This window comes from Salmo trutta, chromosome 20 (genome assembly GCF_901001165.1).
Source record: "Salmo trutta chromosome 20, fSalTru1.1, whole genome shotgun sequence".
NCBI lineage: Eukaryota > Metazoa > Chordata > Actinopteri > Salmoniformes > Salmonidae > Salmo > Salmo trutta.
Genome location: NC_042976.1, coordinates 5,413,856 through 5,441,333, shown reverse-complemented (window position 1 = coordinate 5,441,333; position 27,478 = coordinate 5,413,856). Strand labels below are relative to the sequence as shown.

General features: G+C 42.6%; 1 pseudogene; it reads left to right on the top strand.

Annotated features, from left to right (window-relative positions):
- The first annotated feature begins 279 nt into the window (after positions 1-279).
- On the top strand, positions 280-23,052 carry LOC115155452 (guanylate-binding protein 1-like; annotated as a pseudogene).
- Positions 23,053-27,478: the final 4,426 nt, after the last annotated feature.

Genomic DNA, 27,478 nt, shown 5'->3' with positions numbered 1-27,478 from the left:
TAGGGTTGCCGAGGGTACTGAAAAGTCAAAATAAATAAAAAAATATATTCATAAATAACTCATATTTTGGGGAAAAAAACTGTTTATTTTCTCACAAAAATAGTGCACTGTAGCACGGGCTAAAAAAAATGTCTGCAACCCCCCATTACTACAAGGCACTTGAAATCTGGGGTAGTTTCCCACAGCAGTTCCTGTTATGATGGATTCTTGTTGTACTTAGGTCATGAAAGAGTTCATCAGATAGGATGCTACTTTCACTTTCAGTGTCTGCAGACTTTAAATAGCCTGCAGCTTAGTGCTTTTGCCATCATTGCAGAGGATACTTGGCTCTCAGCGAAACTACGAGTATATGTGAGTATCAAGCCTGACTTCCTGTCTCTTCTGATTTCCAAGCGCATAGGTATTCAAACTCTTGGCCTGTGATGTCTTTTAAAATGATTTCAGCGACCACTTTCGTATTGTTTGCACTAAACTACCAAACTGAAAAACTCTGATCGTTGTATAAATATGAAGAGACATTTATAAAATTTCTCACCCCAGGCGTTCCTTCATGATCAATATTTTTCAGAGTTTATCTATATCATCTGCTCCACCCTGATTTGGCTGTAGAATTGTTCTCATGTTTTACTGTCACTCTTGCAGACAAACACAAATAGCAATAACAAACCTGTGTCAAATGATCAACTAATGATGATCTTCAGTCTGGACCTTGATATTTTGGACCAGGCATGTTAGTGCTGGATTACAATACAAGCCTATAGAACCAGTCACTACTGGAGCAGGAGATCCCTGCATTAGAATTTTGCCTTAAGATGCTGTCTAACTATTTACTATTTATTATTGTTACAGATCATTATTGGAAGTAAAATGGTTCATGATGACAAAATGTGTTGTATTTTGCTATTGACATGACAAGGAATAGCATCATAGAGGTAAAATAAGTATTAATGATGATTAACTTGTATCAACCATTTACTTTGAAGCGATCTTGTGAAGTCACTTGACCATGGACTCCCCAATGTGCCTCGTTAAAAACGCCGACGGAGAGCTTTGCATAGAACCAGAGGCCATCGACTACCTGAAGGGACTGAAACAGAAAGTCGTAGTTGTGTCTGTGGTCGGGCTGTATCGCACCGGCAAGTCCTACCTCATGAACAAGCTGGCTCAGAAGAGAAATGGTGAGAGACAAATATATCTTTCTTTACAAACAGGTTTGGACATCATCAGTCTTTTTTGGTAACACTGTACATTAAGTTTCCCCTAAAACTCTGTAGCTACACAGTAATAACCGTAGAAAGATATATATATATATATCAAATATTTTTTTTACTTTATTAATTTCCATGCACAGAAATGCCAATGTCATGAGGAAATGATCACAATTTCAAACTCTCCCAAAAAGTTGTTGCAAAAATGTAAAAAATGAATATTACCTGAAAAAATGACCTCATGTAGTTCCTTACAATAGCCCTCTGTGACGTCAAGGAATATTTCTCCCAAAACTGTGATTCCTTAAAAACGTGTGCAGAATGTTGGTCAACTCAGATCTTTCTAAAAATCCTAAATGAATCAGGAATGAGCAGGGTCAGCTTTACCATAAGGACCCCTTCTTCCTGTCCTCATTACATGTTGTGAAAGAAGACCGCTCACGGTCTGGAAAGTTCTCTACTTTTGATAGATTTAAACAAAAGTATTGAAATCACCATGGTCACAATCATAACCTGTCCTCTCCATCTCCCTTATGAAACTAAATAAATACTGCACTCTGAACCACAAAACATATTAGATTCATGATAGTGTTGTTAGACAAGGCAAGGAACTAGAACTTAAAAACATGATGTTGTTTTGTTGGAATTTGCAGCTGTTTTTGGTAAATAATGAAATATGCTAACTTCTGAAATTACTTTCTCATCCTTGAAATCCTTTAAAGAGAATATGGTAATATTATACTTAATGTTCTGTTGTCTCCTAATTTCACCTCATTAGCCTATTAACTGCAAATTTTACATTGTAACTAGTATAGAATTTAAAATACCCTACTACTGGGTTTCACTTTACAATAAGTTGCTACATGATAATTACAAGTATATCCTGTGTAACTACATTGTTCTTAAATTAAACTTAAATTGGGGTCCATTTGGTGTTGATTGCACCTCTCTGATTCAGAGGGGTTGGGTTAAATAAGGAAGACACATTTCAGTTGAATACATTGAGTTGTACAACTGACTAGGTATCCCCCTTTCCCTTTCCATTGAGCCAGGTCATAACATATCTGTTTGAGAGTGACTAACAAAATCAATGGGAAACCCCCTGGAGGTCAGGGCCCCTGAGCACAAGCCCTGCTTGTCCAGTCAGTCATTTGGTGATGATTAAGCCTACTCTAAGGGTTAGATAACTGTCTGGACTACCTTACCTAGCAATCTACCGTAAAAGCTGACATGGGTTAATTGAGTGAATGACGTACAGTAACAAGAGGGAAACTGCTGATGCACCAACGCATTTTGAAATTGCACTTTGTGTATTCTGATTTTCTGACTCTCAATAGTAAGTTAAGACCCTGACTGAGTTACAAAAATATATGTACAGTGAGCTAACAAAGTATTGGTACAGTGACAGAAAGATGCTCACCTCCCCTGTTATTGTAATGGTGAGAGGTTAGCATGTCTTGGGGGTATGATATAAAATGCTAATCTCCACTGTTATTGTAATGGTGAGAGGTTAGCATGTCTTGGGGGTATGATATAAAATGCTAACCTCCCCAGTTATTTTAATGGTGAGAGGTTAGCATGTCTTGGGGGTATGATATAAAATGCTAACCTCCCCTGTTATTGTAACGGTGAGAGGTTAGCATGTCTTGGGGGTATGATATAAAATGCTAATCTCCACTGTTATTGTAATGATGAGAGGTTAGCATGTCTTGGAGGTATGATATAAAATGCTAACCTCCCCTGTTATTGTAACGGTGAGAGGTTAGCATGTCTTGGGGGTATGATATAAAATGCTAACCTCCCCTGTTATTGTAATGGTGAGAGGTTAGCATGTCTTGGAGGTATGATATAAAATGCTAACCTCCCCTGTTATTGTAATGGTGAGAGGTTAGCATGTCTTGGGGGTATGATATAAAATGCTAACCTCCCCTGTTATTGTAATGATGAGAGGTTAGCATTTCTTGGGGGTATGATATAAAATGCTAATCTCCACTGTTATTGTAATGGTGAGAGGTTAGCATGTCTTGGGGGTATGATATAAAATGCTAATCTCCACTGTTATTGTAATGGTGAGAGGTTAGCATGTCTTGGAGGTATGATATAAAATGCTAACCTCCCCTGTTATTGTAATGGTGAGAGGTTAGCATGTCTTGGGGGTATGATATAAAATGCTAACCTCCCCTGTTATTGTAATGATGAGAGGTTAGCATTTCTTGGGGGTATGATATAAAATGCTAATCTCCACTGTTATTGTAGTGGTGAGAGGTTAGCATGTCTTGGGGGTATGATATAAAATGCTAATCTCCACTGTTATTGTAATGGTGAGAGGTTAGCATGTCTTGGAGGTATGAACTTTCTCACTCATCATTATTCACGATTCATTCAGGACTATGCGTAACTATGCGTATTCTTATTTACAACAAAAGTGACTCAAATATGACAAAATACATTATTTACCATTAATTTCTAAGTGAATTTGTCCCAGTATTTTTGGTCCCCTAAAATAGGGGAGAATATGTACAAAAGGTGCAACAATTTCTAAACAGTTCACCTAATATGGAGGAAAATACACTTAAATTAAAGCTGAGAGTCACCCGCCACCCTCCCCCCGCTATACTGTGGACCAGCACTAGTAAGAGCTCGTAGCTAGCTAGTGCTGGTCCGCACTAACTAACTCTGATCCAGGGCATAGCTAGTAGCTAGCTAGTTCTGGTCCGCACTAACTCTGGTCCACACAAACTAGTAAGAGCTCGTAGCTAGCTAGTGCTGGTCCGCACTAACTAACTCTGATCCAGGGTGTAGCTAGTAGCTAGCTAGCGCTGGTCTGCACTAGCTCTGGTCTGCACTAACTAACTCTGGTCCACGGCGTAGCTAGTAGTTAGCTAGTTCTGGCCTGCACTAGTTCTCATCCGTACTAACTAACTCTGGTCTAAGGCGTAGCTAGTAGCTAGCTTGTTCTGGTCTGCAGTAGCTCTGGTCCAGCTCTGTAACAGTGTTATAGGCTGGTTTAATATTTATACTGTAAATGTCCTCAATAATCTCTGTTGATTTAGGTTTTGCCCTTGGAGCCACCATCCAGTCCAAGACTAAGGGCATCTGGATGTAGTGTGTCCCTCATCCTGAAAAAACAGACCACACCCTGGTGCTGCTGGATACAGAGGGGCTGGGGGACGTGGAGAAGGTGAGGGGTCAAAATTCAATCTCTTTACAATCCACATTAAACATTCAAATCAAATCAAAATCAAATCAAATGTATTTATATAGCCCTTCGTATATCAGCTGAAATCTCAAAGTGCTGTACAGAAACCCAGCCTAAAACCCCAAACAGCAAGCAATGCATGTGAAAGAGGCACGGTGGCTAGGAAAAACTCCCTAGGAAAAACTCCCTAGAAAGGCCAAAAACCTAGGAAGAAACCTAGAGAGGAACCAGGCTATGAGGGGTGGCCAGTCCTCTTCTGGCTGTGCCGGGTGGATATTATAACAGAACATGGTCAAGATGTTAAAATGTTCATAAATGACCAGCATGGTCAAATAATAATAATCATTGTAGTTGTCGAGGGTGCAACAAGCACGTCCGGTGAACAGGTCAGGGTTCCGTGGCCGCAGGCAGAACAGTTGAAACTGGAGCAGCAGCATGGCCAGGTGGACTGGGGACAGCAAGGAGTCATCATGCCAGGTAGTCCCGAGGCATGGTCCTAGGGCTCAGGTCCTCCGAGAGAAAGAAAGAAAGAAAGAGAGAAAGAGAGAATTAGAGAGAGCATATTTAAATTCACACAGGACACCGGATAAGACAAGAGAATACTCCAGATGAAACAGACTGACCCTAGCCCCCCGGCACATAAACTACTACAGCATAAATACTGGAGGCTGAGACAGGAGGGATCAGAAGACACTGTGGCCCCATCCGATGATACCCCCGGACAGGGCCAAACAGGCAGGATATAACCCCACCCACTTTGCCAAAGCACAGCCCCCACACCACTAGAGGGATGTCTACAACCACCAACTTACCGTCCGAAGACAAGGCCGAGTATAGCCCACAAAATCTCCGCCATGGCACAACCCAAGGGGGGGCGCCAACCCAGACAGGAAGACCACGTCAGTGACTCAACTCACTCAAGTGACGCACCCCTCCCATGGACGGCATGGAAGAACACCAGTAAGTCAGTGACTCAGCCCCTGTAATAGGGTTAGAGGCAGAGAATCCCAGTGGAAAGAGGGGAACCGGCAAGGCAGAGACAGCAAGGGCGGTTCGTTGCTCCAGCCTTTCCGTTCACCTTCACACTCCTGGGCCAGACTATACTTAATCATAGGACCTACTGAAGAGATAAGTCTTCAGTAAAGACTTAAAGGTTGAGACTGAGTCTGCGTCTCTCACATGGGTAGGCAGACCATTCCATAAAAATGGAGCTCTATAGGAGAAAGCCCTACCTCCAGTCGTTTGCTTAGAAATTCTAGGGACAATTAGGAGGCCTGCGTCTTGTGACCGTAGCGTACGTGTAGGTATGTACGGCAGGACCAAATCGGAAAGATAGGTAGGAGCAAGCCCATGTAATGCTTTGTAGGTTAGCAGTAAAACCTTGAAATCAGCCCTTGCCTTAACAGGAAGCCAGTGTAGGGAGGCTAGCACTGGAGTAATATGATCAAATTTTTTGGTTCTAGTCAGGATTCTAGCAGCCGTATTTAGCACTAACTGAAGTTTGTTTAGTGCTTTATCCGGGTAGCCGGAAAGTAGAGCACTGCAGTAGTCCAGCCTAGAAGTAACAAAAGCATAGATTAATTTTTCTGCGTCATTTTTGGACAGAAAGTTTCTGATTTTTGCAATGTTACGTAGATGGAAAAAAGCTGTCCTTGAAACAGTCTTGATATGTTCTTCAAAAGAGAGATCAGGGTCCAGAGTAACACCGAGGTCCTTCACAGTTTTATTTGAGACGACTGTACAACCATCCAGATTAATTGTCAGATTGAACAGAAGATCTCTTTGTTTCTTGGGACCTAGAACAAGCATCTCTGTTTTGTCCGAGTTTATATTTCATATTCCTCTTAGATTACTAACTAAATTATAGGACCTTCAATCAAAGGCAACAAGAAACAGCTGCCCCCAATTGAAGGCTCAACCCCCAATTATCTAAACATAGAAATAGACTAGACTAGACAGAACATAGAAATACTCTAACATAGAACAGTGCCCAAAAACCCCGGAATACATAAATCAAACACCCCTCTACATAGACACACACCCCGAACCACATAAACCAAATACCCCCCTGCGACGTCCTGACCAAACTACAATAACCCCTTACTGGTCAGAACGTGACAGTTATTTACTGCTGATCTTTAATTATTTGTTACTTTTCTTTATTTTTATTTTGTTTGTATTTTTCTTAAAACTGCACTGTTGGTTAAGGGCTCGTAAGTAAGCATTTCACTGTAAGGTTGTCTGTTGTATTCGGCGCATGTGACAAATAAAATTTGCTTTGATTTGACGTGATACTTGTTTCAGGGGGATTCTAAGAATGATGCCTGGATCTTCTCCCTGGCCATTCTGTTAAGCAGTACTCTGGTCTACAACAGTCGAGGGACCATCGATAATGATGCTGTGGAGAAGCTTCAGTATCCTTTTGGGTCAACATTTGGCTCCATTCTGTGGCATCTTGTGGACATAATCTGTTGTGGTCTTTAATTTGATAGTTTGTTTGTTAGGCTTTTGATAGTCATCTCAGACATATTAGTGGTAGCTTAGATAATTGTGATGAACATTTTAATACATTTTAATGTATTTTTTTAACATTATTAAACTGTAGGCTGGACCTAACCATTCATATGGTAGATAATTTAATTGAAATAATGCTCCACCTAAATATGTTCCAATTAATTAAATATGCTATATTCATGTTGCATCAGTGCAACGTAGTAATTTTGTTTCTCTGGAAACTGAAAGGCTTGAGAAATCTCAGAATGCCGATTCCCGGGATTGATTCTTAGCTTTAGTGAACTTTAAGAGCTGATGTTGACTAAAAGCAATGTCTGTGACGTTCAAACAAATTACGTTACTGTGTCAGTTGAAATCTAAACTGAAAATTACTTATTTTGTTTGGTTGTTTTTCATTCAAGCCCCTGTACTCAAACTGTGCATGAGATTGACATGAGCTTTGGGAACTCCTGTATCAATCCTCAACCGGTCCTATAGATATGTGAACGAGCTGACAGAGAGGATCAAGGTGAAGTCTACCACTGACAATGAGGAGGAAGGAGAGGGCACCCAATTTGCGCAGTTCTTTCCTAATTTTGTGTGGACCGTCAGAGATTTCACTCTAAAGCTCGAGATCGACGGCGGAGAAATCACTCCAGACCAGTATCTGGAGAATTCCCTGCAACTCAAAAAAGGTGATATTGATTATTATAAACCAGGTAGTTTGAGACCTAGATGCTGATTGACTTAAACAGCATTCCAGCTGTGTGTATATCAGACAATATACCACGGTATGATGCAAAGTGTAATGTTATGACTATAACTACTGTTCCCTGAAGGAGTACAACATACTATAGGGAGTCGCACTCTCGCGACTTTGGTTGAAGGATCTACAATCACTCCTGACATGGCCAATGAAATCCGTTCCTTACTGTAAGTCCTGCCTCCCACAGGTGATAAGCGTGAGGCTCTGATTTATTGCTGCAATTATTATTATTTTTATTTTATTTGAACCAACCCACCGCTTCAGAGGAAAAATATCTTTGTTGTTTTTTTGTACAGCTTTCTGCTACATATACATACATTTTACATAACGTTACAGGGGTTGCAGGTAGCCTAGTGGTTAGAGAGTTGGGCCAGTAACTGAAAGGTTGTTGGATCAAAACCTCGACCTGACAAGGTAAAAATCTATTGTTCTACCCCTGAGCAAGGCAGTTAACCCACTGTTCCCCGCTAGGCTGTCATTGTAAATAAGAATTTGCTCTTTGCTCTAGTTAAATTAAGGTTAAAAAAAATGTCAATCTATTTACCAATCTTGCGGAATCCATTTGAGGTTTCCAAACTGGAGGTGAGAGTGCTGGGAAAAGTGAAGGCTGTGAGGATCACGAGAGGTGGGCTTGTTTAGATTTGTTGTGCTTCTGCGGGTCAGAAGAAACGTGTGGCGTCTCACCCGATTTGATAAGTTTGAAGTGTTGTGTGTGTCTCTTTGGAACAAGGCACTCCTCAAGGGGGTAATATCTGGCGTCTCATGGGAAGTGGATGTTGAAGAGATGAAAAATATTCCTGGAGTGACTGATGCAAGTCGTATGAATCCTGTGGTGAATAAAGAAAAAGTATAAAACATTACCTTTTAGTAAGTCGACTTTGGCACAACATACTGTTGGGAAATATAATCACGGCCAAGCCGAGCCCAATGGACGCTAAACGGAATGGACCACCCAGACTTGACCCCGCCAGATGCGTCAGTCTGGGTATTGTGCACACTACACGCTGCCTAGTGACTTTCCACTGTCCCAGCTTTAAGCACACTGTGGGCTATACTAGGAACAGTACCTAGTGACTTTCCACTGTCCCAGCTTTAAGCACACTGTGGGCTAACCTAGGAACAGTACCTAGTGACTTTCCACTGTCCCAGCTTTAAGCACACTGTGGGCTATACTGGGAGTAGTTACATCCAAATGATAAAACCTCAACAGTTTGTGGTTGATGCTACAGCCCATATATCTCCTATAGTCAACCCATTAAACAATGTCCAAGATGCTGCCAGACCCTGGTGGAGTGGGCGTGTACACCACTAGGTAACTCTTTCTCCTTGCTGCTATATGCCAAGGAGATAGCCTACACAATCCAGTGGGAGAGGCGCTGCTTGGAGAGCATCCTGCCACATCCTGGATTAGCAAAACAGACAACAAGTTGGTCTCATCACCAGATTTCCCGGGTCCATTCAATATATGTGCGTAAAGCTCACACTGGACACGGGGCATGTAACCTCTGTTGCTCTTCAGAAGCAAAGGCAGGAAGTGAAAGGGAAATAGTTCAAAATGAAGGACCTGTAGGACAGAGCCATGACTTTTGCGGCGAATGTCTATGGGGGAGGGGCGCCCTCTTGCGGATAGAGACACAACTTCTCACTCTCACCCTGGAGAGATTGATATACCCCTTGAACCCCGTGGACACTGTGGAACGTGGGGGAACAAAGGGGGGAACATTAAACATGGACAAGCTTCTAACATTCGTAGTGCTTCTATGAAACTGTAAAGCCAGCGTGAAGCCCCTTTATGGGCAAAAAGGGCTCTGGCAAGCTAGGATAGCTAGCATCTTTAACTGCAACATAGTCTGTTTATAAAAAAACAAGCGACTTTACGCCACCTATACTAGCGAGGACTGCCTGAGCATGCTCCACGCCCGAGACACTCTACACATATACCTCACTCTCTCAGGCCTTATTACTTAAACATACCTCACTCTTTCAGGCCTTATTGCTTAAAAATACCTCACTCTCTCAGGCATTATTACTTAAACATACCTCACTCTCAGGCCTTATTACTTAAATTAACCACACGTGGTGGTTTGAGACCTGAATGCGGATTGGCTGACAGTCATGGTATATTAGACTGTATACAACGGGTATGACAAAACATTTATTTTTACTGCTCTAATTACATTGGTAACCAGTTTATAATAGCAATAAGGCACCTCAGTGTTTGTGGTATATGGCCAATATACCACGGCTAATGGCTGTATCCAGGCACTCCGCGTTGCGTCGTGCTAAAGAACAGCACTTAGCCGTGCTATATTTGCCACATATCACACCCCCCTTTATTGTTTAAATATATCACATTCTCTCAGGTCTTATTGCTTAAAAATAACTCTATAGGGCCTCCCGGGTGGTCATGGCGCTGCATCGCAGTGCTAGCTGTGCCCCTAAAGATTCTGTGTTCGAGTCCAAGCACTGTTGCAGCTGGTCATGCCCGGGAGACCGATGGGGCGGCACACAATTGGCCCAGCGTTGTCCGGGTTAGGGAGGGTTTGGCCGACTGGGATATCCTTGTCTCATCGCGCACTAGCGACTCCTGTGGCGGGCCGGGCGCAGTGCACGCTGACCAGGTCATCAGGTGTACAGTGTTTCCTCCAACACATTGGTGCGGCTGGCTATATACACTGCTCAAAAAAATAAAGGGAACACTTAAACAACACAATGTAACTCCAAGTCAATCACACTTCTGTGAAATCAAACTGTCCACTTAGGAAGCAACACTGACAATAAATGTCACATGCTGTTGTGCAAATGGAATAGACAACAGGTGGAAATTATAGGCAATTAGCAAGACACCCCCAATAAAGGAGTGGTTCTGCAGGTGGTGACCACAGACCACTTCTCAGTTCCTATGCTTCCTGGTTGATGTTTTGGACACTTTTGAATGCTGGCGGTGCTTTCACTCCAGTGGTAGCATGAGACGGAGTCTACAACCCACACAAGTGGCTCAGGTAGTGCAGCTCATCCAGGATGGCACATCAATGCGAGCTGTGGCAAGAAGGTTTGCTGTGTCTGTCAACGTAGTGTCCAGAGCATGGAGGCGCTACCAGGAGACAGGCCAGTACATCAGGAGACGTGGAGGAAGCCGTAGGAGGGCAACAACCCAGCAGCAGGATCGCTACCTCCGCCTTTGTGCAAGGAGGAGCAGGAGGAGAACTGCCAGTGCCCTGCAAAATGACCTCCAGCAGGCCACAAACGTGCATGTGTTTGCTCAAACGGTCAGAAACAGACTCCATGAGGGTGGTATGAGGGCCCGACGTCCACAGGTGGGGGTTGTGCTTACAGCCCAACACCGTGCAGGATGTTTGGCATTTGCCAGAGAACACCAAGATTGGCAAATTCGCCACTGGCGCCCTGTGCTCTTCACAGATGAGAGCAGGTTCACACTGAGCACATGTGACAGACGTGACAGAGTCTGGAGACGCCGTGGAAAACGTTCTGCTGCCTGCAACATCCTCCAGCATGACCGGTTTGGCGGTGGGTCAGTCATGGTGTGGGGTGGCATTTCTTTGGGGGGCTGCACAGCCCTCCATGTGCTCGCCAGAGGTAGCCTGACTGCCATTAGGTACCGAGATGAAATCCTCAGACCCCTTGTGAGACCATATGCTGGTGCGGTTGGCCCTGGGTTCCTCCTAATGCAACAACGACCTCATGTGGCTGGAGTGTGTTAGCAGTTCCTGCAAGAGGAAGCTATTGATGCTATGGAATGGCCCGCCAGTTCCCCAGACCTGAATCCAATTGAGCACATCTGGGACATCATGTCTCGCTCCATCCACCAACGCCACGTTGCACCACTGTCACAGTTGTCGTTGGAAATGGAGGACCAAAACACAGCAGGTATGTGTACGCTCATCTTGACATTTATTAACTCAGAATGAACACACCAAAACAACAAAACGAAACTAACAACAAAACAGTCTTGAAAGGCTCACTCGGCAAAACAAGAAACAATCTCCCACAAACACACAGACAAACACACCCAACTAATATAGGACTTCCAATCAAAGGCAACACCACACAGCTGCCTTCAATTGGAAGTCCACCCCAATTAACTCAACATAGAAACAGACTACCTACACTAAACATAGAATACATGAATCTCAAACAGTGCCCAAAAACCCCCGGAATACTAAATCAAATGCCCTTACTAAAAAAACACCACCCTGAACCACATAAAACAAATACCCTCTGCCACGTCCTGACCAAACTACAATAACAATTAACCCTTATACTGGCCAGGACTTGACAACCACAGACTGTCCAGGAGTTGGCGGATGCTTTAGTCCAGGTCTGGGAGGAGATCCCTCAGGAGACCATCAGCCACCTCATCAGGATCATGCCCAGGCATTGTAGGGAGGTCATACAGGCACGTGGAGGCCACACACACTACTGAGCCTCATTTTGACTTGTTTTAAGGACATTACATCAAAGTTGGATCAGCCTGTAGTGTGGTTTTCCACTTTAATTTTGAGTGTGACTCCAAATCCAGACCTCCATGGGTTGATAAATTGGATATCCATTGATTATTTTTGTGTGATTTTGTTGTCAGCACATTCAACTATGTAAAGAAAAAAGTATTTAATAAGATTATTTCATTCATTCAGATCTAGGATGTGTTATTTTAGTGTTCCCTTTATTTATTTGAGCAGTGTATATACAAATACCTCTACTATTTACAAATAACAGTATAATCATGATCAATCAGCAATAGGCCTAAAACCTGTTGTTTTTATCCATCTCGGTTTGAGTCCCACAATCACACCGGCGTGATTTATTACCTTCAACCCCTTTTAAACATTGTGTGTTTGAGCTATATATCCTTTTTTTAATCGGATGTGTCTATTCCTTCTTCATCCGCAGATACCAACCATTAACCTGAGTGATTAATGGGGGCTGAGATAGAACGTTGTTTGTGTGACAAGGGTGGATCGCCGAAAACGGTTCTTCTCACAAAACTGTCTTTAATGTCCGAACAGTTTGAGCTACAGACCATTATGACCCCAATAGGAAAAGCTGAGACACTCACAAACACACACATGTAAGCTACACAAGAGTCGATAGAAGCCAAGGGGTTCTTCTACATAGAAGACCATAGGAAATCCCAGGACATAGTGTCTATAATACTGTAAGGGGTTCTTCTACATAGAAGATCATAGGAAATCCCAGGACGTAGTGTTTATAATACTGTAAGGGGTTCTTCTACATAGAAGATCATAGGAAATCCCAGGAAATAGTGTCTATAGTACTGTAAGAGGTTCTTCTACATAGAAAATCATAGGAAATCCCAGGACACAGTGTCTATAATAATTTCTATTGGACAAATTCAAGTATGTTTATCCCCGTTTTGTTCCGTTTGCTTCCGTTTAAGACATGTTTTTCAACAGAATTAGGGGAATGAATACACCTCTGATCACACGCAAACACATACAAACAGCATGATAATTTTGTTCATTGTAGATTCCTTCTCACATCTACGGGCTTTCCTCCTCTGACCTTTTCTCTTTGCTTGTGGAGTGCAGTGCGACCAGACGAAAAATACCTTTCCAAACCAAACCTTCATATCATAACCACTAAACGCTACACAAAGCCTACATCATTGTCAGCATATTAGCTACCATCATAGCTAGACAACATAGCTACTTGAACTAATGCATTAGTAAACCAGCTACAATCATCCAGTACAGTGTACAGTCGTGGCCAAAAGTTTTGAGAATGACAAAAATATTAATTTCCACAAAGTTTGCTGCTTCAGTGTCTTTAGATATTTTTGTCAGATGTTACTATGGAATACGGAAGTATAATTATAAGCATTTCATAAGTGTCAAAGGCTTATATTGACAATTACATGAAGTTGATGCAAAGAGTCAATATTTGCAGTGTTGACCCTTCTTTTTCAAGACCTCTGCAATCAGCCCTGGCATGCTGTCAATTAACTTCTGGGCCACATCCTGACTGATGGCAGCCCTTTCTTGCATAATCAATGCTTGGAGATTGTCAGAATTTCTGGGTTATTGTTTGCCCACTGCCTCTTGAGGATTGACCACAAATTCTCAATGGGATTAAGGTCCTGGGAGTTTCCTTGCCATGGACCCAAAATATTGATGTTTTGTTCCCCGAGCCACTTAGTTATCACTTTTGCCTTATGGCAAGGTGCTCCATCATGCTGGAAAAGGCATTGTTCGTCACCAAACTGTTCCTGGATGGTTGGGAGAAGTTGCTCTCGGAGGATGTGTTGGTACCATTCTTAATTCATGGCTATGTTCTTAGGCAAAAATGTGAGTGAGCCCACTCCCTTGACTGAGAAAAAACCCCACACATGAATGGTCTCAGGATGATTTACTGTTGGCATGACACAGGACTGATGGGATTCATCAGAGAAAATGACTTTACCCCAGTCCTCAGTAGTCCAATCCCTGTACCTGTTGCAGAATATCAGTCTGTCCCTGATGTTTTTCTTGGAGAGAAGTGGCTTCTTTCCTGCCCTTCTTGACACCAGGCATCCTCCAAAAGTCTTTGCCTCACTGTGCGTGCAGATGCACTCACACCTGCCTGCTGCCATTCCTGAGCAAGCTCTTTACTGGTGGTGCCCCGATCCCACAACTGAATCAACTTTAGGAGACGGTCCTGGCGCTTGCTGGACTTTCTTGGGCGCCCTGAAGCCTTCTTCACTACAATTGAACTTCTCTCCTTGAAGTTCTTGATGATCCGATAAATGGTTGATTTAGGTGCAATCTTACTGGCAGCAATATCCTTGCCTGTGAAGCCCTTTTTGTGCAAAGTAATGATGACAGCACGTGTTTCCTTGCAGGTAACCATGGTTGACAGAGGAAGAACAATGATTCCAAGCACCACCCTACTTTTGAAGCTTCCAGTCTGTTATTCGAACTCAATCAGCATGACAGAGTGATCTCCAGCCTTGTCCTAGTCAACACCCACACCTGTGTTAACGAGAGAATCACTGACATGATGTCAGCTGGTCCTTTTGTGGCAGGGCTGAAATGCAGTGGAAATGTTTTTGGGGGATTCAGTTCATTTATTTGCATGGCAAAGAGGGACTTTGCAATTAATTGGAAATCATCTGATCACTCTTCATAACATTCTGGACTATATGCAAATTGCCATCATACAAACTGAGGCAGCAGACATTGTGAAAATTAATATTTGTGTCATTCTCAAATCTTTTGGCCACGACTGTACTGTCAGCAAGCAGTTTAGCAGTTACACCTGCAGGCCCCGGTGGCAATTAATTCATAAAACCAAAAGTTTACCTTGGACGAGTTCCAGTGTTGGATAGCTATGGCCAGCTAGCTAACATAATCCCTCACTGTTTTAGCCGGATGTTTGAGTAGGTTAATCTAGCTAGTTGCATTCGAAAGTTAAAAAAATGCTACTAAATATTGCTCTCTCTCTTTCGCATCTCCTTAATTTTTAAAGAAATGTATTAGTTAAAAACTGTTAATCTATTGTCTTTCTCCCTCTTTGTGTCCATTACTCAGCACATTTTATAGACTGTAGTGCTAGCTAGCTGTAGCTTATGCTTTCAGTACTAGATTCACTATCTGAATCATTGATTGGGTGGACAACGTGTCAGTTCATGGTGCAAGAGCTCTAACAGGTTCGAGGAGAAAGGAGATGTTATTGGGATGTACCCAAGATCTGCTTACTATAAAATCTAGTAATGCCAATGTTATCTTTCAGGTACTAGTAAAAAGATCAATGACTACAACCTCCCGCGACAGTGCATCCGGAACTTCTTCCCCTCACGCAAGTGTTTTGTGTTCCCCTTCCCTACAACTCCTGACAACATGCACCGACTGGACTCCATGGACGAGGCTGAGCTTTCTGAAAGCTTCAGAGAGGTCGCAGATACTTTCTGCCGCTTCATTTTCCAGGAAAGCCGTATGAAGACTGTTATAGGGGGACACACATTGACAGGAGAGAGTGAGTCAGATATCTACCTACAGTACAGTACATGAAAATGGATAAATATTTTGATATATTGAATTTTATTGTACCACTAAATATGTAGTGGCACATATTTTTCCTCACACCTCTATCTGATTGCAGTGCTGGGGCATTTGGTCACCACCTATGTGGAGACCATTGCCAAAGGCAATGTGCCCTGTCTGGGGAATGCGGTGCTGGCCATGGCTAAAATTGAGAACCAGGCTGCTGTGGATGAGGGCCTGGCGGTGTACCAGAAGGGAATGGAGGATGTGAAGGCTTTATTCCCGGTGGACATCAATCAGCTGTCAGAGAACCAGCTTCGCTCAGAGACCGAGGCCACACAGGCGTTTATGAAGCGATCCTTCAAAGACGAAAATGGGGAGTTCTTGAAAGCTCTTGCGGTATGGATCATCAATCTAGATCTGTGTCTGGTACATGATTGATTAGTTTATGCAACACAATTATAATCATCAACAGTAACAGTAACACCAGCGACACCAGGTGGAATATGGCCAATCAGTGCAATTCCTCAATCAATTAACTTCTTGAGACAAAAGAACACTGCACTACTATTGCTCAGATTAGATTTTTAATCTTGGAATATTGAATAAAAGCCTAATATAGATATGGAGCCAATATGTAACCCTTTATCACTATAGGAACATGGCATACCGGGGTTCACATGCCTGAATCTGAAAATTCCCAATAAATCTTTCAGGAGGCCATTGGCAACCACACCGCCGACCTTGTCAAACAAAACAAGGATGCCTCAGAGAAGAAGTGCGAGGCCCTTCTGGAGAATCTGTCTGCTCAGATGGATCATTGGATGAAGGAGGGGAGGTACGCCACACCAGGAGGCTATGAGCTTTACCGCAATCACCATGACAACATGGTGGAACAGTACCGGGCCGAGCCCAACAAAGGAGTCGGAGTAAGAGCTAGAAACCAAACAACATCAACAACGTAGTGTATTGGAGAATCAAAAACATCCATCATTAGTCATTAGTCAGTAATGACCAATTAAACATTCCAACTAATTTTAGTCACTTGGTTACGGTTTGAATCTAAATCAATGCAACAACCTAAAAGGCATATTTTTTTGCAGGCTGAGGAGTTTCTGGAGCTGTTCCTGAAGGGAAAGAGTGCAGAGTCCAACTCCATCCTGCAAGCTGACAAACAACTGACTAAAAAAGATAAGAAATTACAAGGTAAGCCACACCTCAATCTTTTTTTATTTCCAATTATAAAATAATAATCTACTGTGATAGGCTAATACAGAAGATGCAAACAAGAACAGTGGCCTAACCCTAATGCCAGAACCCGCCCAAAATGACAACTTTAAGTATCATGGAGTAAAATGTATTATTGGTGGCCGACTAGAACATATCAATTATGATTTCACAAATAAGCATTTTGCTATTATCTGCTAATTTGGATGATATGATTTTCTCCCCTCCCAGTGCCTTCAGAAATTATTCCAACCCCTTGACTCTTTCAAACACAGATTCAACCACAAAGACCAGGGAGGTTTTCCAACGCCTCGCGAAGAAGGTCGCCTATTGGTAGATGGGTAAAAATAATAAAAGCAGATGCTGAATATCCCTTTGAGCATGGTGAAGTTAATAATTACACTTTCGATATAATACACGCAGTCTTTACAAAGATACAGGCATCCTACTTAACTCAGTTGTCGTAGAGGAAGGAAACCGCTCAGGGATTTCACCATTAGGCCAATGGTGACTTTAAAACAGATACAGAGTTTAATGGCTGTGATAGGAGAAAACTGAGGATGGATCAAAAACATTGTAGTTACTTCACAATACTAACCTAAATGACAGAGTGAAAAGATGGAAGCCTGTACAGAACAAAAATATTCCAAAATATGCATCCTGTTTTCAATATGTCATACTATCCAGGTCTGTGTCCAAACAATTCCAGTTTCTACTTCTAATAATCTACCTTTCCAGAAACAAGTCTCTCACTGTTGCCTTTTGTTATAGACCACCTTCTGCCCCCAGCTGTGCCCTGGACACCATATGTGAATTGATTGCCCCCCGTCTATCTTCAGAGCTCGTACTGTTAGGTGACCTAAACTGGGACATGCTTAACACCCCAGCCGTCCTACAATCTAAGCTAGATGCCCTCAATCTCATACAAATGATCAATGAACCTACCAGGTACAACCCCAAATCCGTAAACACGGGCACCCTCATAGATATCATCCTGACCAACCTGCCCTCTAAATACACCTCTGCTGTCTTCGACCAGGATCTCAGCGATCACTGCCTCATTGCCTGCGTCCGTAATGGGTCTGTGGTCAAATGACCACCCCTCATCACTGTCAAACGCTCCCTAAAACACTTCAGCAAGCAGGCCTTTCTAATCGACCTGGCCCGGGTATCCTGGAAGGATATTGACCTCATTCCGTCAGTAGAGGGTGCCAGGTTATTCTTTAAAAGTGCTTTCCTCACCATCTTAAATAAGCATGCCCCATTCAAAAATGTAGAACCAGGTACAGATATAGCCCTTGGTTAATTCCAGACCTGACTGCCCTTGACCAGCACAAAAACATCCTGTGGTGTACTGCATTAGCATTGAATAGCCCCCGTGATATGCAACTTTTCAGGGAAGTAAGGAAAGCAAAGGCTAGCTTTTTCAAACACAAAGTTGTATCCTGTAGCACAAACTCCCAAAAGTTCTGGGACACTGTAAAGTCCATGGAGAATAAGATCACCTCCTCCCAGCTGCCCACTGCACTGAGGCTAGGAAACACTGTCACCACCGATAAATCCACGATAATTGAGAATTTCAATACTCATTTTTCTACGGCTGGCCATGCTTTCCTCCTGGCTTCCGCTACCCCAGTCAACAGCCCTGCACCCCCACAGCAACTTGCCCAAACCTCCCCCATTTCTCCTTCACCCAAATCCAGATAGCTGATGTTCTGAAAGATTTGCAAAATCTGGACCCCTACAAATCAGCTGGGCAAGACAATCTGGACCCTCTCTTTCTAAAATTATCCGCCGCAATTGTTGCAACCCCTATTACTAGCCTGTTCAACCTCTCTTTCATATCGTCTGAGATCCCCAAAGATTGGAAAGCTGCCGCGGTCATCCCCCTCTTCAAAAGGGGAGACACTCTTGACCCAAACTGTTATAGACCTATTACTATCCTACCATGTCTTTCTAAGGTTTTCAAAAGCCAAGTTAACAAACAGATCACCGACCATGTTGAATCCCACCGTACCTTTTCTGCTATGCAATCTGGTTTCCGAGCTGGTCATGGGTGCACCTCAGCCACGCTCAAGGTCCTAAACGATATCATAACCGCCACCGATAAAAGACAATACTCTGCAGCCGTCTTCATCGACCTAGCCAAGGCTTTCGACTCTGTCAATAACCACATTCTTATCGGCAGACTCAACAGCCTTGGTTTCTTAAATGACTGCCTCGCCTGGTTCACCAACTACTTCTCAGACAGAGTTCAGTGTGTCAAATCGGATGGCCTGTTGTCCAGACCTCTGGCAGTCTCTGTGGGGGTGAAACAGGGTTCAATTCTCGGGCTGACTCTTTTCTCTGTATACATCAATGATGTGGCTCTTGCTGCTAGGGATTCTCTGATCCACCTCTACGCAGATGACACCATTCTGTATACTTCTGGCCCTTCTTTGGACACTGTGTTAACTAACCTCCAGTTCGATCTTCAATGCCATACAACTCTCATTCCGTGGCCTCCAACTGCTCTTAAATACAAGTAAAACTAAATGCATGCTCTTCAACCAATCACAAACTGCACCTGCCCGCCCGTCCAGCATTACTACTATGGACAGTTCTGACTTAGAATATGTGGACAATTACAAATACCTAGGTGTCCGGTTAGACTGTAAACTCCCCTTCCAGACTCACATTAAGCATCTCCAATCCAAAATTAAATCTAGAATCGGCTTCCTATTTCACAACAAAGCATCCTTCACTCATGCTGCCAAACATACCCTCGTAAAAGTGACTCTCCTACCAATCCTTGACTTCGGCAATGTCATTTATAAAATAGCCTCCAACACTCTACTCAGAAAATTGGATGCAGTCTATCACAGTGCCATCCGTTTTGTTACCAAAGCCCCATATACTACACGCCACTGCGACCTGTATGCTCTCGTTGGCTGGCCCTCGCTTCATATTCGTCGCCAACCCCACTGGCTCCAGGTCATCTATAAGTCTTTGCTAGGTAAAGCCCCGCCTTATCTCAGCTCACTGGTCTCCATAGCAGCACCCACCCGTAGCACGCACTCCAGCAGGTATATTTCACTGGTCACCCCCAAAGCCAATTCCTCCTTTGGCCGCCTTTCCTTCCAGTTCTCTGCTGCCAATGACTTGAACTAATTGCAAAAATCACTGAAGCTGGAGACTCATATCTCCCTCACTAGCTTTAAGCACTAGCTCTCAGAGCAGCTCACAGATCACTGCACCTGTACATGGCCCATCTGTAAATAGCCCATCCAACTACCTCATCCCCATATTGTTATTTTTTCTCCTTTGCACCCCAGTATCTCTACTTGCACATTCATCTTCAGCACATCTATCACTCCAGTATTTAATTGCTAAATTGTAATTACTTCGCCACTACGGACTATTTATTGCCTTACCTCCCTGATCTTACCTCATTTGCACACACTGTATATAGATTTTTCTATTGTGTTATTGACTGTATGTTTGTTTATTCCATGTGTAACTCTGTGTTGTTGTTTGTGTCGCACTGCTTTGCTTTATCTTGGCCAGGTCGCAGTTGTAAATGATAACTTGTTCTCAACAAGCCTACCTGGTTAAATAAAGGTGAAAAAAAAAACAAGCACTGAAGTAATACTGCAAAGAATATGACAAAGAAATATAATTTTTGTCATGAATACAAAGTGTTATGTTTGGGGCAAATCTAATACAACACATTGCGGAGTACCACTCTCCATATTTTCAAGCATAGTGGTGACTGCATCATGTTATGGGTATGCTCGTAACTGTTAAGAACTTTTGAGTTTTTCAGGATAAACAAATGGAAGCTCAGCGTAGGTAAAATCTTAGAGGAAAACCTTGTTCAGCTTTCCACCTTTCAGCAGGACAATAACCTAAAATGCAAGGCCAAATCTACGCTGGAAATTCTTACAAAGAATATAGTTCCAGTTTTGGCCGAGTTAGAGTTTGGACTTAAATCTGCTTGAAAATCTATGGCAAGACTGGAAATGGATGTCTAGCAATGTTAAACAACCACTTTGAAGAATTTTGAAAATAATAATGAGCAAATATTGTACAATCCAGGTGTGGAATGCTCTTAGAGACTTACCCAAAAAGACTCACAGCTGTACTCGCTGCCAGAAGTGATTCTGTATTGACTCAGGGTTGTGAATACTTATGTAAATTAGACATTTTTGTATTTAAATTTTTTTTTTTAAACATGTTGTCATTGTATGTGTAGATGTGTAGATGGGTGAGAGAAAAAATATATTTAATCCACAACAAAATGTGGAATAAGTCAAGGGGTATGAATACTTTCTGAATTCACTGTATACCAATCTGGTGCCCGACTAATTAGCACCATAGGGATATCCAAATTCAACCTAAATTTACCACAGGCATTAAGTGCAGCTGCATTCTGAATTGATGATTACTTGAGTGCTGTCAGCTGTGGGCATGTGGGCAGGATTGAAACTAACCTAACCTTCATTTACGTTGTGATGCAGTCACGATCTCAAAAATCTGTTTTGGCCGAGACTGACTTCATGACCAAAATTATCCTATTTACACTTTTTAGTATATTTTAATAGTAGAATAAATGTTGGGCTCATTGCTGTAATTAACAATTATTTTATAAAATATTGAATTTGTCCTTTACTACTATAGCCCCTAGAAATGCATTAAATAACACACTCTTAAATGGCAAAAATATAGTCAAAAATTAAATCATAAGGAATAAGGTTTGAAATGTCTGTCCTAAATCTAGGAGATATAAGAAAGCTCAGGGTAAAAAATATAGATATATATTTTTTGACATATATTTAACCCCTTTTTTTGTTGGCACAAAGCTACCTCCTTTTTTAAACTGGTACCGGGTTACTTTCAGATGAGTCACGTGACACTTGTGATCGTAGAGCAAAACGGGGAACACCACCATGTTCGTGAGAGTTTCCACTTTCTATAGAGTGATAATTAGTTTGTAGGCTAAACCGTTCGGATGCTACAGCCGTCAGGATGTCTCGAGGTCTGACAAACAACGCAGTAGATCTGCCCCTTTCCACCGCAGATGCGGAAGGGCGACATAGATAGATGTGGTGGATTGAGGCGCAGCCCAATGCAAAAACAAATTCCAACTTAAAACTGCCAGATTTTAATGGGTATTTTTTATTATGTTACTTAGATTGACGCACCGTTGCGCAAATAGACTCTAGAGGGTTTTAATGTGTATGAATCTGTATGAGAAAATGAGTGGTTGAGTTTTCCTACTTATTTATCTCTCTCCTTGGCTCTTCCAGCTGAGATGAAGAAAACAGCTGAGCTGGAGCAGGAGAAAGCAGCATCCAAGGAGAAACAGGCAGAGATGGAGCACAACATTGAGAACAATCGCATTAGCCAGGAGAATTACTTGAAGGAGATGGAAGAGAAGATGGAGAAGGAGAGGAAGCAACAGCAGCAGGAGTTCAACAGGACCCTGGACCGCAGGATGCAGGAGCAGAAATATCTCCTGGAGATGGGCCATAAGGAGAAGGCTGAGCTAATGAGGCAAGAGATCGAGGAGATAAAGAAGAATAATCAACTGGAAAGGGACGCCAATACCCAGAATCAGAAGGCTCTGCTGGAATTATTCAAGCAGCAGGCTGAGGAACAGAACAAAAAGATGGGAATATTAATTGAGGAGCTGAAGAATAGACCACAGATCCCACCCTGTAATGTCATGTGATCCACTCCACTTTGAACCTTTGAATGCCTGTCTATGAAAAGCCAGCTGATATTTAATAGAGTTTTTGATTAACTTTATACTCGACCTTACTGTATCCTACTGTGATCCACTCCACATTGAATTCCTGACTGTGAAAAGTAAATTGATATTGAGTCTTGAAGCGATGAAGTGTTTGTCCTCTATAGCTATCATTGTTTTAATCTGACCCTGCTGTAAATCTATACAAGTTTGAACGTCTTGAAAACCTATCTGGCGTTAATGACCACATGAGCCTGGTTCCTCTCTAGGTTTCTTCCTAGGTTCCTGCCTTCAAGGGAGTTCTCCTAGCCACTGTGCTTCTGCTTTGCATTACTTGTTGTTTGGGGTTTTAGGCTGGGTATCTGTAAATCACTTTGTGACAACTGCTGATGTAAAAGGGCTTCATGAAATAAATTGTATTGATTGACCTCTTGTGAACCTTATATTGTAATACTTATATCCGGGATGCTGGCCTTCTAGTTGCAAAGAAAAAGCCATATCTCAGGCTGAAGAAAAGATTAAGATGGACAAAAGAACACAGACACTGGACAGAGGAACTCTGTCTAGAAGGCCAGCATTTGCCTCTTCACTGTTGACGTTGAGACTGGTGTTTTGCGGGTACTATTTCATGAAGCTGCCTGTTGAGGACTTGTGAGGCATCTGTTTCTCAAACTAGACACTCTAATGTACTTGTCCTCAAGTTGTGTACCGGGGCCTCCCACTCCTCTTTCTATTCTGGTTAGGGCCAGTTTGCGCTGTTCTGTGAAGGGAGTAGTATAAACCTTTGTACGAGATCTAAAGTTTCTTGGCAAATTCTCGCATGGAATAGCCTTAATTTCTCAGAACAAGAATAGACTTGACGAGTTTCAGAAGAAGGTTTTTGTTTTTGGCCATTCTGAGCCTGTAATCGAACCCACAAATGCTGATGCTCCAGATACTTAACTAGTCTATAGAAAGCCCATTTTATTGCTTCTTTAAATCAGCACCACAGTTTTCAGCTGTGCTAACATAATTGCAAAAGGGTTTTCTAATTCAATTAGCCTTTTAAAATGCTAAACTTGGATTAGCTAACACAACGTGCCATTGGAACAGAGGAGAGATGGTTGCTGATGATGGGCATCTGTAAGCCTATGTAGAAATTCCATAAACAATCTGCTGTTTCCAGCTACAATAGTAATTTACAACATTAACAATGTCTACACTGTATTTCTGATCAATTTTTTGTTATTTTAATGGACCATTTTTTTTTGCTTTTCTTTCAAAAACAAAGACATTTCTAAGTGACCCCAAACTTTTGAACGGTAGTGTATATACAGGCATCTCTGTTGAACTGTAACTGGTAGCAGTGAAGTCAGACGCAGGAGAGCAGAACTATGTAATAGCCGGAGCAGTTTAATATCAAAACCAGCGGCATAAAGTATTACCAATAATTCCACACAAAGACATGAAGGGGAACAGAGGAATAAATACATGCAGTGTGATTGGGGAATGAAAACCAGGTGTGTATGGAACATGACAAAACAAATGGATACATGAAAAAATGGAGCGGCGATGGCTTGAAAGCCGGTGACGTCGACCGCCGACCGCCGCCCAAACAAGGAGAGGAGCTCGGCGGAAGTCGTGACAGGAGGATAGAATACATACATGTTAAAATTAAACACACCTCAAATGCAATGACATCACATAAAACCTAAAGAAATGTGTCTGCAGCTTGAGGTTGTTTTCAAATCAAATCAAAATGTATTAGTCACACGCCCCGAATACAACACGTGTAGACCTTACAGTGAAATACTTACTAACAAGCTACATTCATTTAAACTCAGTTTTTCACAATTCCTGACATTTAATCCAAGTAAGTATTCCCTGTTTTAGGTCAGTTAGGATCACCACTTTATTTTAAGAATGTGAAATGTCAGAATAATAGAAGAGAGAATGATTTATGAACATTTTCTGGAATTTTCAGAGCTGTTTAAAGGCACAGTCAACTTAGTGTATGTAAACTTCTGACCCACTGGAATTGTGATACAGTGAATTATAAGTGAAATAATCTGTCTGTAAACAATTGTTGGAAAAATTACTTGTGTCATGCACAAAGTAGATGTCCTAACCGACTTGCCAAAACTATAGTTTGTTCACAAGAAATTTGTGGAGTGGTTGAAAAACGAGTTGTATTGACTCCAACCTAAGTGTATGTAAACTTCCGACTTCATCGGTATGTACAGTGGGTCAGAAGTTTACATACACTAAGTTGACTGTGCCTTTAAACAGCTCTGAAATTTCAAGAAAATGTTGTCATGGCTTTAGTAGCTTCTGATAGGCTAATTGACATCATTTGAGTCAAATGGAGGTATACCTGTGTATGTATTTCAAGGCCTACCTTCAAACTCAGTGCCTCTTTGCTTGACATCATAGGAAAATGTAAATAAATCAGCCAAGACCTCTGAAAATAAATTGTAGACCTCCACAAGTCTGGTTCATCCTTGGGAGCATTTCCAAACGCCTGAAGGTACCACGTTCAACTGTACAAACAATTGTACACAAGTATAAACACCATGGGACCACGCAGCCGTCATACTGCTCAGGAAGGAGAAGCGGTCTGTCTCCTAGAGATGAACGTACTTTGGTGTGAAAAGTGCAAATCAATCCCAGAACAACAGCAAAGGACCTTGTGAAGATGCTGGAGGAAACCGGTATAAAAGTATCTATATCCACAGTAAAACGAGTCCCATATTGACATAACCTGAAAGGCCGCTCAGCAAGGAAGAAGCCACTGCTCCAAAACCGCCCTAAAAAAGCCAGACTACGGTTTGCAACTGCACATGGGGACAAAGATCGTACTTATTGTAGAAATGTCCTTTGGTCTGATGAAACAAAAATAGAACTGTTTGTCCATATTGACTATTGTTATGTTTGGAGGGAAAAGGGGGAGGCTTGCAAGCCGAAGAACACCATACCAACCGTGAAGCACGGGAGTGGCAGCATCATGTTGTGGGGGTGCTTTGCTGCAAGAGGGACTGGTGCACTTCACAAAATAGATGGCATCAAGAGGATGGAAAATGATGTGGATATATTGAAGCAACAGCTCAAGGCATCAGTCAGGAAGTTAAAGCTTGGTCGCAAATGGGTCTTCCAAATGGACAATGACCCAAAGCATACTTCCAAAGTTGTAACAAAATGGCTTAAGGACAACAAAGTCAAGGTATTGGAGTGGACATCGCAAAGCCCTGACCTCAATCCTATAGAAAATTTGTGGGCAGAACTGAAAAAGCATGTGCAAGCAAGGAGGCCCACAAACCTGACTCAGTTACACCAGCTCTGTCAGGAGGAATGGACCAAAATTCACCCAACTTATTGTGGGAAGCTTGTGGAAGACTACCCGAAACATTTGACCCAAGTTAAACTATTTAAAGGCAATGCTACCAAATACTAATTGAGTGTATGTAAACTTCTGACCCACTGGGAATGTGATGAAAGAAATCAAAGCTGAAATAAATCATTCTCTCTACTATTATTCTGACATTTCACATTCTTAAAATAAAGTGGTTATTCTAACTGACCTAAGATGGGGAATTTTTACCAAGATTAAATGTCAGGAATTGTGAAAAACTAAGTTTAAATGTATTTGGCTAAGGTGCATGTAAACTTCCGAATTCAACTGTACATGTAGGTAGAGTTAATTAAAGTGACTATGCACAGATGACAACAGAGAGTGGCAGTGGTGTGGAGAGGGGAGAGGGAAGTGTGAATAGGTTTAAGTCCCTCACGCTCGTACACTGGGCTCCCAGTAGGGGACGTACGGCCCAGAGAAGGCAGGAACAACAATTTATATTTAACCTTTATTTAACTAGGCACGTCAGTTAAGAACTAATTCTTATTTACAATGACGGCCTACTCCGGCCAAACCCGGACGACACTGGGCCAATTGTGCGCCGGTTGTGATACAGCCTGGAATCGAACTGAGATGCAGTACCTTGGACCGCTGCGCCACGCGGGGGGCCGAGTAACATCCATAGAACGAGCCCACATCACCTGAAGGGGGCAGGGAGAGAGGGAAAGGGGGGAGACGAGAGAGAGCGAAGTGGGGGTGAGAGAAGAGAGAGCTAGGTGGGAGTGAGAGAAGAGAGAGCGAAGTGGGGGAGAACAGAGAGAGAAGTAGGGGAAGAAGAGAGAGAGAGAGGGAGAGAGGGAGAGGGAAAGAAAGAGAGAGAGAGAGAGAGAGGGGGAGAGAGGGAGAGGGAAAGAAAGAGAGAGAGAGAGAGAGAGAAGGAGAGGGAGATGTGTATGAGGAGGGTCTTTAGTAAGTATTCATCATAGAGTTATATTCTACAGATAATGCCTGCCAGTCTACCCATTGTACCATTGAGTTGAATGGGGAGGCCCATTCCATGGATTACATTTCCATGATACTATACACCTTCTAGATGTCTGGTGTGTTGCAGAGCAGAGCTCACCTATCTCTGAGGAGGACTGGATGATTCCCAGGTTATCTTTCAGCCAGCGCACCACCGCCCCAGCTATGGACACAGACCCCTGGAGTAGACCAATCGCAGGTCAGCACCAGGAGAGAGGAGCCAATCAGAGCATGGCACATACACATATTGCAAGGCTTCATTTCATAGGGGGAATAATATAACTGTAGATGTACATCTCGAGAGCGAAGCTGGCTGGTGTGTCCTTCCCCCGGTTTGTAGGAGTGACACAATAACAACCTAAACCATCACTTCCTGTTCCAGAGACAGTGTGCAAGGGCACATGCCCAACCATACCAACCAACTACACCACAGCCACACCTAACTGTAAACCCATAGCAACACCTAACCATGAACCCATAGCCACACCTAACTGTAAACCCAT